The sequence below is a fragment of the Apodemus sylvaticus genome, chromosome 13 (assembly GCF_947179515.1).
Source record: "Apodemus sylvaticus chromosome 13, mApoSyl1.1, whole genome shotgun sequence".
NCBI lineage: Eukaryota > Metazoa > Chordata > Mammalia > Rodentia > Muridae > Apodemus > Apodemus sylvaticus.
The window spans coordinates 7,196,756-7,211,182 of NC_067484.1; the positions used below are offsets into that span (position 1 = coordinate 7,196,756).

General features: G+C 38.1%; 1 pseudogene; it reads right to left on the minus strand.

Annotated features, from left to right (window-relative positions):
• Nucleotides 1-1,754: 1,754 nt before the first annotated feature.
• On the minus strand, nt 1,755-5,597 carry LOC127664150 (heterogeneous nuclear ribonucleoprotein A1-like; annotated as a pseudogene).
• Nucleotides 5,598-14,427: the final 8,830 nt, after the last annotated feature.

Consider the following 14,427-nt stretch of genomic DNA (forward strand, 5'->3'; position numbering starts at 1 on the left):
CAGGGGCAACATGATTTGTGCACAGCTGGTGGCCCTGGTGTGGATGGTGCACCCTCATATACTCATAGCTACAAGCAAGCTTGTGCACATGGTCAATGAAACAGAATCTTCTGTTCTAAAGCAAGGATATAGAATTTTCATATCTGATTAATAATGCATTTTGTCATCTGGCAGGGATTTTCATATACCAGTGGAAATTCTCCAAAGGCACATATATTCATAGAGCATTTATTTGCAGGTGGAGGGAGTGACCATTGCCTCCACTGTGCATGGTGTGGCCAACTCACTCCATCATGTCAGAGATCACTGTTTATAAGAAGTGTCATTTATTGTGTTTGGATATGTTCTACACAAGTATCAGGCTGCCAATTTTGCTTCTTTTTCTGAGCATCTTTATATTTTATTCCAAGGGTGAAACAAATGAAATCTGAAAGAGAAGGCTGGGTCTGAATTCTAAGATTTTGCTTAAGAATATGCGTTTTCTAAAGCTCTCTGTTTCCCAATCTCTAACTTTCTTTCTTTCTTTTTCCTTACAGAGAAACTTATGACCCAACTCTGGTTTCTAATTGCACCACTTGTTCTTAATACTTAATAGCCTGCATTCCCTCAGGGTTTCTTTGCTCACTGAGAATAAATAATAGAACCCCTAATTTGCCTCTTTCTTGCAGGAGGGGTTAGAATATGGAGGGAGCTTTCACAGGACTCTGGGGATGAAGGAGAGCCTGGCTTGTCTCTCAGTTTCATCGGCTTTCATTTTAAACATCAGCTAGATGTTCTGAAGCTCCTGTTCTCCTGAATCTACCATGGTTACACCATAGATTTGTATGTAACATGGACAGAGAGACAAGAGAGTGGCCAGTTGTTAAAATCCTGATTAGAGCTAATGCATGTTGAATAGGGGTTTATATTCTAGTTTGAGAGTCATTAAAAATGGATGCTATGTTAAAATACTCCATCTTGGCTTTGGACTTTCAAGAAAAACCTTCTAATAAAAGCCCCTGTGAAGGTTTCAGAGTAAAGTGAAGAGTGCTCGATGTCTACTGTAACCAGTGACTGACAGTCAGTTATCAGGGTGGGATTATGACTCTCTGAGATGTCTCAGACATCAATTTAACCCAGGGATATAAAATGGGAGACTGTTTTTTTAAATTTTTTCAAGAGAATTAAATCGTTTATTGAGTGCACATGATAATGAATGATAAACAAGCTTCATTCACATCTGTTATTTTATCTGATATTGTTATTCAATTTTGATATTGCATAGGGTGTGCCAAAAACCATTTTATTACCAAATTGTCACCTTGCTTGGATGACCCTTTCAATGGTGAAACTCATTAAAAATTAAAAGTTACAACAGTAACTGGCAGTTTAGCAAACCAAGGTTTTTGAAGACAATGGCTTCTCCACCCAAGCAACCATAAATAAATTCCAAATGGAACTTGGCACCACCCTGGAGGAATTCTAACTTCACACCGTTGGGGAAGATTACTGAGATGGCTTCAGAATAGACTAACTTTACACAACACATTAAAAAAAAAAGACACATTTACTCAGCATCATGATCAGACTATACATTTAGCAATCAACATCATGGGTGAAAAAGGTCTACAGTAAAACCTTCTATTGGAATGCTTTACACTTTCCACAGAACAGAAACTAAAATAACCTGTTATACAATTAGTCACAAATACATGCCTGGAGTTGTTGCCCCCCCCCCCCCCCCCACATGACCATTGTCTAAACCATGCCTTCTTTGTAGCAGCTAGGCCCTGCCACCACTGTGCTTGGCTGAGTTCACAAATCTGTTGTAACCTGTGGCTTCCCTGTCACTTCTCTGGCTCTCCTCTCCTGCTAAGCTTTGTCTCCTGGCTGTAATTAGAACCTCCTGCCACTGCCATAGCTACTGCTGCTGCTGGAACCTCCACAGTCACCTTGGTTCAGTGGTTAGTACAGTGCTGACCTCCACCACCGTGAGGGCCAGAGCTCCTGCCTCCAAAGTTTCCTCCCTTCATCTGTCCAAAATTTGAAGACTGATTATTGTAATTGCCAAAATCATTGTAGCTTCCACTACCTCCAAAACTGCTTCTGCCATTGCCAAATCCGTTATAGCCATCCCTACTGCCACCATACCCACCACCACCATGGCTACCACCAAAGCCACCTCGACCACTGAAGTTCTGTCCTCCAAAACCACCTCCACGACCATCACCAAAGTTTCCGGGACCACTGCGACCTCTCTGACTGGATGAAGCACAAACCATCTCTTGCTTCTACAGGGCCTTTCTTACTTCACAGTTGTGGCCATTCACAGTATGGTATTTCTGAACTAAGAGAAAAAAATGTAGATTCGGGACTAAAAACGTAAAACCGTAAAAAAACATGAACTTCAGAACCATCAAGGAAAATGTAGTCCTGTGATACTTACTAACAATCTTATCCACAGAGTCATTGTCTTCAAAGGTGACAAAAGCAAAGCCCCTCTTTTTGCCACTGCTTCTGTCAGTCATAATTTCTATCACTTCAATCTTCCCATACTGCTCAAAATAATTTCGTAGGTGATGTTCTTCAGTGTCTTCTTTAATACCACCAACAAAGATCTTTTTCACTGTTAAGTGGGCACCTGGTCTCTGAGAATCTTCTCTTGACACAGCTCTCTTAGGTTCCACAACTCTTCTGTCCACCTTGTGTGGCCTTGCATTCACAGCAGCATCCACTTCCTTCAGAGTGGTATATGTGACCAACCCAAAGGCCCTGGATCTCTTGGTGTCTGGATCTCATTACCACACAGTCGGTTAGTGTTCCCCATTGCTCAAAATGGCTCCCTAGACTCTCGTCAGTTGTTTCAAAGCTCAGCCCTCTGATGAAGAGCTTCCACAGCTGTTCTGGTTCCTTCAGAGACTTTTGCTTAGACTTGACTGCAGGATTATGAGAGCCTTTAGCGGTGCTTCCTCTACAGAGTCAAAGAACAGAAAGCTTTTAAATTTTTTTAAAGATTTATTTATTATTCTATGTAAATGCACTGTAGCTGCCTTTTAGACACACCAGAAGAGGGCGTCAGATCTCATTACGGATGATTATGAGGCACCATGTGGTTTCTGGGATTTGAACTCAAGACCTTCAGACGAGCAGTCAGTGCTCTTAACCGCTGAGCCATCTCTTCAGCCCCGTGAGACTGTTTTATGTCAGCGAATTAAATCTGTTCTGGCAGATTGGCCAGTTATGGCTGATGACAGCCTTTAGTTGGCCCCTACCATCAATAATATCGCATGTATGTAGAGGGACAGTGGGGGTGCGATATGTGTCAGCATCTCTGTAATAGACTTCTCTCCAAGATACAAGTATCCAGAGATGTGTTTGGCAGATAATAGGTTCAGCTTCACGAGATTTATTGTTAGCTTGGTTATATGCTGATACCTAAAATTCTCAGCATAGAAATAGCTGTAGCAAGTGAAATTGCCCAGGGTTATAGATTGCTGGATGTAATTATTCAAGCACAGTTGTGTTGTCAGGTGGCTTCAGAACTATAGAGATTCTCATCATAGCCTTGCAGAGATTGACAGGGATTGCTCCTTGAATAAATAAAATGCAAAATTTGTAGAGATACCATGTAAATGAGCTTCTCAGAGATAGCCCTAATTATCAGAAAAAAAGCATGTTGCATTAAAGGTCAGATGTACTGCTTAAAAAACCTGAGACAGGAGAAGAATACCTTAACTAGCATTTATTTAGTGTTCTTCTGATCTCACTTTCAGTCCATGAGGAATACCCAAACAATTGAAACTGCAATTTCTGACTTGGCAGGGGCTCAATGAAATTGTGAAAACAATACACATGTAAATATAGAGGCCTGTGATCAAATGAAAACCTTATGTAAACAAAGAATCTTCATTTACCAGGCTAGAAGATGACAAGAAAATATTTTTGTAATTCCAAAATTCATTAGCGGGAGCCAAACTGTAGGGAATGCAGTAACCCAGTAGTAGGGTGTGTGCCCCACCTCTGTTTCACTGTCTATGTGGAAGGGGGTTTAGGCTGGAGAGATAATGAGACTTACCTTCTAAGATGGGAGAAGGAAGCTGGAAATATGCCTATGTATTAAGACATTCCTTGCTAATTGTGTAACTAAATACTCCAGCTAACTTATAGCACTGCTGCCAAGTTTAGGAAATAAAAATACAAGACTCCCAGATAAAGCTCACTTTCAGACCATCAGGGAAATGTTTCTCATTTCTGGTGGACATTATAATTTCAGAGCAGCTTTAGGCTTATGGGACAGTTGTATTGGAAGCATGTAAGTTTCCCATATTTCCCATGACACTATATACATACAGCCTCAACTCCATAGTTTCTCTTATCACATCCTATACCAGAGGGTACACTTATTGCAAATGAGGAATGTGCACCAGCATTCCATCAGTACCCGCAGCCCATGGCTAACAGTAAAGACAGTTTGGGTAGTGTATACTCTATTGCTTTTGTCAAACATAAACTGACATGTATCCTCTATCACAACATTGAGTACTGTTACAGCTATAAAAATCTCCTTTGTCTACTCCTCCACCTCTCACCCAAACTCTGGTAATTACTGGCATTTACAGTTTTATTTTTCTAGAATGTCACAAAGTTGCTAATATTTTTAGATTAGTTTCACTTATTTATATGTATTTAAGTTCTCTGCATATCTTTAAACAGTTTGGTATTTATTTTCAGTCTCATTTGACCACAGTGTAATTAATCATGTACTTTGTGAAGGACATCTGATTTGTCCCTTGTTTTGGCTGTAAAAGAAGTTTTTACCTCATTTGGGAAATACCAAAGGGAGTGATTGTAAGATTGTATCTTAAGAGTATGATTACTGTCTTCGTCAGGGTTTCTATTCCTGCACGAAACATCATGACCAAGAAGTAAGTTGGGGAGGAAAAGGTTTATTCAGCTTACACTTCCACACTGCTGTTCATCACCAAAGAAGTCAGGACTGGAACTCAAGCAGGTCAGGAAGCAGGAGCTGATGCAGAGGCCATGGAGGGATGTTACTCCCTGGCTTGCTTCCCCTGGCTTCCTCAGCTTGCTACCAGACTTCCTACAAGACTACCAGCCCAGGGATGGCACCACCCACAATGAACACGGCCCCCTTGATCACTAATTGAGAAAATGCCTTACAGCTGGATCTCATGGCGGCATTTTCCTCACCTGAAGCTCCTTTCTCTGTGAAAGCTCCAGCCTGTGTCAAGGAGACACAAACCCAGCCAGCACAGTTCCTTTGTAAGGATATTTTGTCTCAATAGAAGTATGCTTTCATCATTGTAGGCAATAGACATAGAGGCCACAAACATTTAGTTATAAAAAATCAGGTGGACTTTTAAATCTCTTTCAAATCTTCCAGTTGAAGAAAGAAATAGATTCTTTGGCATTCAGTGTATTACTAGTAGCTAGAAACTCTGAAATAGAAAGAAAAGTACCGAGACACTGTGTGATGTGTGCATGTATGCATATGTGCACACAGATGCTTCAAGAAGCAGAGGTTGACATCAAGCATCCCTTTCCCTTGTTGTTGTTGTTGTTGTTGTTGTTTTGAGTCTAAGTTTCTTACTGGACATGTGGCACACTGATTTGGCCAAAACATTTCACAAGTGCACTCCAGGAATACATTGGTCTCTGGTCTATAGGGCTGGGACAGCCCATCTGTATTTATGTTCTAATAACGCCCTCTTGCCATTTGTTATCATTATGTTTGGTATTGATTCCAGGCATAATTCTCATTCTCTTATTTCATTATAATTAAGTTTTATTTCAGATAAAATATGAGGCTTCTAAAATGTAGAGAATTATCTTGACTATTTTGCTGCTGACTAAAAGCTTGAACATCACAAAAGATCAATTGCATCATTCAATCAGAATCTGCAAATAGATCCAATATAGAAAGACTGAGAAAACACTTAAGCCTAAGAGCCTTAGTTCATTCCTGTGTAGCACCAACAGGGAGAACCCAACTGTGTGGGCACAAGAACCTGCTGTTGAGTCAGTAAGAGCAACCATTTTCAAAAGCAAGAGAGGGAGGAAATTGATTGCACCATATAATTTAATTAAATATTTGATGATTTGTGATTCATTTAACATTTGATAATAATTTTTAAGATGAGAATTTATAGTTGGAATCCTTTAAGAGGTGATAGTATGGATGTTGAATTGAAATTTCAATACTACTGATAGCAACAAAAATAGTCACTATATGATGTATTAAAATGTATGCTCAAGAAAGATGTAGCCATATGGGGAAACTAGAAGAAACTCCTGGCTTATCTAATTCTCAAAGCAAACAAGTCAGTATTTTGTAAATTACTAAATTTTACTAGTAAAAATATATATGACTTGTTCTTCCATGAAAACACACACACACACACACACACACACACTCACACAAATTTTTTATTATTATATCTTTTGCTATTATATTTGTTGATGATATGGAAAGGGAAAAATATAAAAATGTCATTTAATGTGGCCACACTGGCATTAGAGACATAAGATGGACAGACTGCCATTTGATTTAGTACATTCTTTAAACATCATTTATATTATTTCAAAACAATCTCAGTACTTTTTGCTGAAAATTTCAAGATTGCATAGAGGGCAATATTTACAGTTAAATTTCATCCTTACTGTGGAATTTTAACCTGTAAATGCTGTTGCACATAAATCTTCCTAAAAGAGAATGGCTCAAAAAATTGAAACTCCGTGTGCACTGAATGTTGCTCTCACAGGCACTTACCCTGGATTATATAAATCAAAGGTAATGGCAGTTGTTAAGTCTCCATTTTCTCCAGGTCCATTTCATTTTATGCCTCGGTCCTCGGGTGTCTTGGGTGACACAGGCACTTCTGTCTTTCCCCCGCATTCCTGTCATTTTTATCAGCTTTATTCTTTAATTTGAACTTGAACCACATCGTATGCTTCATTCATGCTTGCCATCTGCTCTTTCTCTTTTCCTTTTAGTTTTGCTTTGGGCTTTTCTGTTCTGCCCCTTCTGTATGCTTTCTGAACTTTTTCATACACAAATAGCTTTTATCTCAAGTACTGAGAACTCCTGTAACTTGAAGATTCCTCACATTGAAATGGGATCCAGAAAGAAATTGAGCCAAATGGATTCACTGAATCCAAGACTGCCACTAAATAGATTAATTTACACTTTGATTTTTATGAAAATCAAACAAAAGTAGTGCAATAAACATATTTAGAATTATTTGGAATTTTTTTTTTTAGCTAGAATTAGAATAATCTTCATGAGGACGAAATGTAGTCTGCTTTGGTAATTAACATACTTATGGCTGGTCTGTGGGAATACCACTTCTCTTAGCAAGGTGCACGTTGCCTCACTGGAAGGAGGTTGTTAGGAATTTTTTGTGCAATGTATGTCTGGTTGAGTCTTAATCCAACTTATATTCTACTTTTTGAGTCTTTATAGATACCCAGTTCTGTCTTTAGTTTCCATCTGAGTGTCTAGAGAACATATCTATTCTAAAACTTCTCAATCTATTTTTTTGTAAGTAAATATGGTTAAATAATACTTTAATTCTGGAAAGTTTCTGATGTAACATACACAGACACACACATACAAAGATACATGCACATACACAAAAGACACACATACTATGTTTATGAAAATAATAATTGCTCATTGAAAGTAAAAAATATAGCTCCCATTCCTGAGAATTTTCCTTATTATCAACTTAAAGTTCATTCTCAATGTTTTTGAGAATTTATAATGGTTGCTTAAATTTATGGCATCAACATCTCTCAGAGAGAATGTTAATCATTTTTTTATTCCCCCTCCCCTGCTGTTCAGATTCAGTGGATCTTGCATGAGGACAAATATTTGTCACTTTGTTATCCAGCTTCCCCTTGCTAGGACAAACTGCCTAAGAGAAATGAACTAAGAACAACACATTTTGCTCACAGTTTCAGAGATTTCAGACTGCATTATATTGGCTCCATCACTTTAGGTATGGTGAGTCAGAATATCATGGCTGGAGTATGTGGCCCAGCTAAATTGCTTTTGGCATATACAAGAAGCACAGGTAAGGGGATAAACATACTTCCTAAGTATATGCTCCTAATGGCCTGCTTCTTCCTACTGACTTCTAAAGTTTCTACCCTAATCCAATGTCTCATTCTCTGAATTATCCCATTCACTAAGATGGAACATTTATGGTCTAGCTACCTTCAAAAAGCCCCACCTTTGAACATGGCTACATGAGGGTAATGTCTTTATTACAGGATCTTTTGAGGGAACATTTGAGATAAAACATAACATATGGGCATAGTGCTTAAATCAGATTTCTTGTAAAATTCCAGATGTTGTTGATACTATTATCCTGAGGCTCCTGATAGAATGCTACATGTTAAAAAGTATTTTTCTTGTCTGTTTTTACCAACTCTATCTCAGCATCTAATACATTTTTAAGAGTCTGGTCTCTAGAGTCAGACTTCTTCCATTGGAATTCTGGTTTCAGTAATGATAAAAGCCATTTTATATGAGCCAGGGAATCACAGTGATGTGATGTTCTGTATCCTAGTAATGTCAGAAGCTACACCCATGCCAACACCTGCTGTCTCCTGATTTTTTAATCTTAGCCATTCTGACTGGTGTAAGGTGAAATCTCAGTGTTGTTTTGATTTGCATTTCCCTAATGACTAATGAAGTTGAGCATTTTTTAAGATGCTTCTCAGCCATCCAAAGTTCTTCGGGTGAAAATTCTTTGTTTATCTCTGTACCCCATTTTTTAATAGGGTTATTTGATTTTCTGGGGTCTAACTTCTTGAGTTCTTTGTATATATTGGATATTAGCCCTCTATCTGATGTAGGGTTGGTGAAGATCTTTTCCCAATTTGTTGGTTGCCAATTTGTCCTTTTGATGGTGTCCTTTAGAGAAAGAGGAATACTCCTCCACTGCTGGTGGGGTAAATTGGTACAACCACTCTGGAAACCACTCTGGGGGTTCCTCAGAAAACTGGACACATCACTTCCAGAGGATCCTGGTATACCACTCCTGGGCATATACCCAGAGGATTCCCCAGCAGCTAATAAGGATATATGCTCCACTATATTCACAGCAGCCCTATTTATAATAGCCAGAACCTGGAAAGAACCCAGGTATCCATCAACGGAAGAATGGATGCAAAAAATGTGGTATATATACACAATGGAGTACTATTCAGCCATTAGAAACTATGAATTCGTGAAATTCTTAGACAAATGGATGGAGCTGGAATACATCATACTAAGTGAGGTAACCCAGTCTCAAAAGATCAATCATGGTATGCACCCACTAATAAGTGAATATTAGTCTAGAAAATTGGAATACACAAAACATAATCCACACATCAAATGATGTAAAAGAAGAACGGAGGAGTGGCCCCTGGTTCTAGAAAGACTCAGTGTAGCAGTATAGGGCAAAACCAGAACAGGGAAGTGGGAAGGGGTAGGTGGGAGAACAGGGGGTGGGAAGAGGGCTTATGGGACTTTCAGGGAGTTGGGGGCCAGAAAAGGGGAAATCATTTGAAATGTAAATAAAAATGTATCAAATAAAAAATTCATATAAGCACAACTCATTTACCCAGTCTTACTTCTTAACAACTTTATAATGCATTTATTATATTCCTTGCCTTTAGTAGTTAAGCAATATATTTATTATATGATAAATGACTGTTCTTTGGAGTATTTTTATAAGTTTTAGATAAGGCATAAGGTGTAAAGAAAATAAAAGCAATGGCAGTAAGGCATACTCAAAAGGACTAAAAGAGCGGAGGTTGCCACTGGAGTGTGTAAGTCTTTGGATATTTTTCAAGAAACCTATTTCAGTAGGGATTCCTTGTAGGGAAAGAAAAAGGGAGAAGCGTGGTCCTTAAGAGTGTGTAAAAGCATCAGAGAGGGATGCTTGTACAGACAGGACTTGAATGGGAGATGTTTCCGAGGAAAGAGAAGGCAGGAGCCACTACCGGATACAGGGCTCTCAAAAAAATGGTTCACATGCCTTATTTCCTCAGAAAATAATGTTGGAAACAGTGTTAAAAAAAAAACCTAGATCACAACAAGAGGGAAGATGGGAGGGTTTGGCAGAGAGAAGAGAGGAAAAACTGTGGTCAGGGTATGTTATATGAGAGAAAAATATATTTTCAATAAAATAAAATCATAAAAACTTAAAAAAAGAAACTACACCCATAAAGTCATACCAACATGACTGCATAGACATGAGCTGAGCAAAGACAGCATCCATCGACAGACAATACCGAGGTGGAAAGAGAAAGCTCGGGAAGCTTCGAGTTACAGAAAGAACTGCAGGCGACCAAGGAAAACAAAGCAAGAGAAGCAACCTTCTCCAGGGAAGAGCGGAGCAATTGGTTATCCATCACCAAATAATCAGCCTTGAAAACATACAGGCTTTCCTAGTGAAAGCAATATCCTCGCCATTTTTTTTAAATTGAAAAAGGGAGTACAAACATTTTATGATAAAGTTGAAGATTTACATGGAAAATAGTTCTGACAAAATTGAAGAAATACATAGAAAAACACGTTAAAATGGACGATTTTAATAGAAAATCAATGAGTAAAGTGGTAGACATAAAAAACGTTGCTAAATTATTTGAAAAAGGAAGCAGAAACATTTTATGATAGAATTAAAGATTTACGTGGAAAATATTTCTAATAAAATTGTAGAAAAATATAGAATAACATGTTAAAATTAAAGATAATCATGGAAAATTACAGGTAAAATGATAGGCATAAAATATTCCTAAGTTGATTGAAAGTGGAATTATAAACATTTTCTAAGAAAACTGAAGATTTACATCAAAAATATCTCTGATAAAATTGAGGAAAAATATAGAAAATCACATTAATATTTACTATTTCATGGAAAAATTTTACAGATAAAATAGTAGGCATAAAATATTCCTAAGTTGATTGAAAGTAGAATTATAAATATTTTCTGATAAAATTGAAGATTTATATGAAAAATATTTCTGATAAAATTGAAGAAATATATAAAAAACATGTTAAAATTGAAGATTATCATGGAAAATAATACAGATAAAATGGTAGACATAAAAAATTAAAAAACATTACTAAATTAATTGAAAGAGGAATTACAAACTTTCTGATATAATTGAAGATTTGCATGAAAATATTTCTGCTAGTCTATGTCTTTTTATTGGAGAATTGAGTCCACTAATGTTAAGAAATATTAAGGAATAGCGATTGTTGCTTCCTGCTATTTTTGATGTTATTTTTATGTTTGTGTGGTTATCTTCTTTTGGGTTTGTTGAAAGATTACTTTCTTGCTTTTTCTAGGGTGTAGTTTCTCTTCTTATATTGGCATTTTCCACCTATTACCCTTTGTAGGGCTGGATTTGTGGGATGATAGTTTGTAAATTTGGTTTTGTCAAATCCAAATATCTTGGTTTCTCCATCTATGGTGATTGAGAGTTTTGCTGGGTATAGTGGTCCGGTCTGGCATTTGTGTTCTCTTAGGGTCTATATGACATCTGCCCAGGATCTTCTAGCTTTCATAATCTCAGGTGAGAAGTCTGGTGTAATTCTGATAGGCCTGCGTTTATAAGTTATTTGACCTTTTCCCCTTACTGCTTTTAATATTCTTTCTTTGTTTAGTTCATTTGGTGTTTTGATTATTTTGTGAAGGGAGGTTTTTCTGCTCTGGTCCAGTTCTGTAGGCTTCTTGTATGTTCCTGGGCATGTCTTTGTTTAGGTTAGGGAAGTTTTCTCCTATAATTTTGTTGAGGATATTTACTGGTCCTTTAAGTTGTAAATCTTCACTCTGTTCTATACCTATAATATTTAGGTTTGGTGTTCTCATTGTGTCCTGGATTTCCTGGATGTTTTGGTTTACAAGCTTTTTGCATTTTGTATTTTCTTTGACTGTTGAGTCAATGTGTTCTATGGTATCTTCAGCACCTGAGATTCTTCTACTTCTTGTATTCTGTTGTTGATGCCATAGCCATCTATGACTCCTGAATTTTTTCCAAGGTTTTCTTTTCTTTCTGTTTTTATTACATATATTCTTTATTTACATTTCAAATGATTTCCATTTTCCTGGTTACTGCCCCCCTCGCTCCCCACCCCCAAAAGTCCCATAAGCCATCTCCCCTCCCCCTGTTCCCCATTCAACCCCCATCCACTTCCCTGTCCTAGTATTCCCCTACACTGCTGCATTGAGCCTTTCCAGGACCAGGGGCTTCTCCCTTTGATGTCCAACAAGGCCATCTTCTGCTGCCTATGCATCTGGAGTCATGGGTAACACTGCCTGTACTATCTGGTTGATGTTTTTGTCCCTGGGAGCTCTGGGAGTACTGGGTGGCTCATATCATTGTTCCTCCTATTGTGCTGCAAACCCTTTCAGCTCCTTGGGTCCTTTCTCTAGCTCCCTAATTGGGGATCCTGTGCTCAGTTCAATGGCTGGCTGAGAGTGTCCCCCTCTGTATTTATCATTTAGCAGATCCTTCCAGGTGACAGCTTTATCTGACTCCAGTCTGCAAGTACTTTTGGGCATCCATAATAGTGTCTTTTAAAAAAAATATTTATTTATTTATTTTTCATTAGGTATATTCTTTATTTACACTTCAAATATTGTCCCCCTTCTTGGTTCCCCCCTCCCCTGAAAATCCCATAAGCCATCTCCCCTTCCCCAATCAACCCACCCTCGCTTCCCTGTCCTGGAATTCATCTACACTACAGTATCAAGTCTTTCCAGGACCAAGGTCTGAGTTTTGTAACTGTATATGGGATGAATCTCTAAGTAAGGTAGTCTCTGGATGGTCTTTCCCTCAGACTCTGCTCCATAGTTTGTCTCTGTATCTCCTTCTGTGGGTATTTTGTTCCCCCTTCTAAGAAGGACCAGAGTATCCATACTTTCTTTGTTCTTCCTTCTTCCTGGGTATCATTTGATATGTGAATTATGTCTTGGGTATACCAAACTTCGGGGCTAATATCCACTTATCAGTGAGTGCATACCATGTGTGTTCTTTTGTGATTGGGTTACCTCACTTAGGATATTTTTCTATTTGCACCCATTTGCCTAAGAATTTCATGAATCATCATTTTTAATAGCTGAGTAGTATTCCATTTTCTGTATCCATTCCTCTGTTGAAGGACATCTGGGATCTTTCCAGCTTCTGGCTATTATTAATAGGGCTGCTATGAACATAGTGGAGGATGTGTCCTTATTACAAGCTGGGGAATCCTCTGTGTATATGCCCATGAGCGGTATAACAGGGTCCTTCAGTAGTATCATGCCCAGCTTTCTGAGGAACGGCCAGACTGATTTCCAGAGTGGTTGTACCAGCTTGTAATCCCACCAGCAGTGGAAGAGTGTTCCTCTTTCTCCACATCCTCCCCAGCACCTGCTGTCTCCTGAGTTATTGATCTTAGCCATTCTGACTGGTATGAGGTGAAATCTCAGGGTTGTTTTGATTTGCATTTCCCTGATGACTAAGGATGTTGAACATTTCTTTAGGTGCTTCTCAGCCATTCAATATCCCTCAGGTGAAAATTCTTTGTTTAGCTCTGTACCCCATTTTTTAATAGTGTTATTTGGCTCTCTGGAGCCTAACTTCTTGAGTTCTTTGTATATTGGATATTAACCCTCTATCAGATGTAGGGTTTGTAAAGATCTTTTTCCAATTTGTTGCTTGCCATTTCATCATATTGACACTGTCCTTTGCCTTACAAAAGCTTTGTAATTTTATGAGGTCCCATTTGTCAATTCTTGATCTTAGAGCATAAGCTATTGGCGTTCTGCTCAGGAAATTTTCCCTTTTATGCTGAGGTCGGGTGGTCTTTAATAACAACAAAAATAAAAAAAATTCCCACATTCACATGGAAACTGAACAATACTCTACTCAATGATACCTTGGTCAAGGAAGAAATAAGGAAAGAAATCAGAAACTTTTTAGAATTTAATGGAAATGAAGGCACCACATACCCAAACCATTGGTTCATAATGAAAGTAGTGTTATGGGGAAAACTCATAGCTCTGGGTGCCTCCAAAAAGAAGCTGGAGAGAGCATACACTTGCAGCTTAACCATACCCCTGAAAACTTTAGAACAGAAAGAAGCTAATATACCCGAGAGGACTAGAAGACAGGAAATCATCAAACTCAGGGCTGAAATCAACCAAGTAGAAACAAGAAAGAACTATACAAAGATCAACAAAACCTGGAGCTGGTTCTTTGAGAAAATCAACAAGATAAACCCTTAGCCAGACTAACCAGCAGGCACAGTGACAGTATCCAAATTAACGAAGTCAGAAATGAAAAAGGAGATATAACAACAGAAACTGAGGAAATTCAAAAAATTATTAGATCCTACTACAAGGTTTTCTTGTTTCTGCTTTCATTTTTAGATCCTGGATGGTT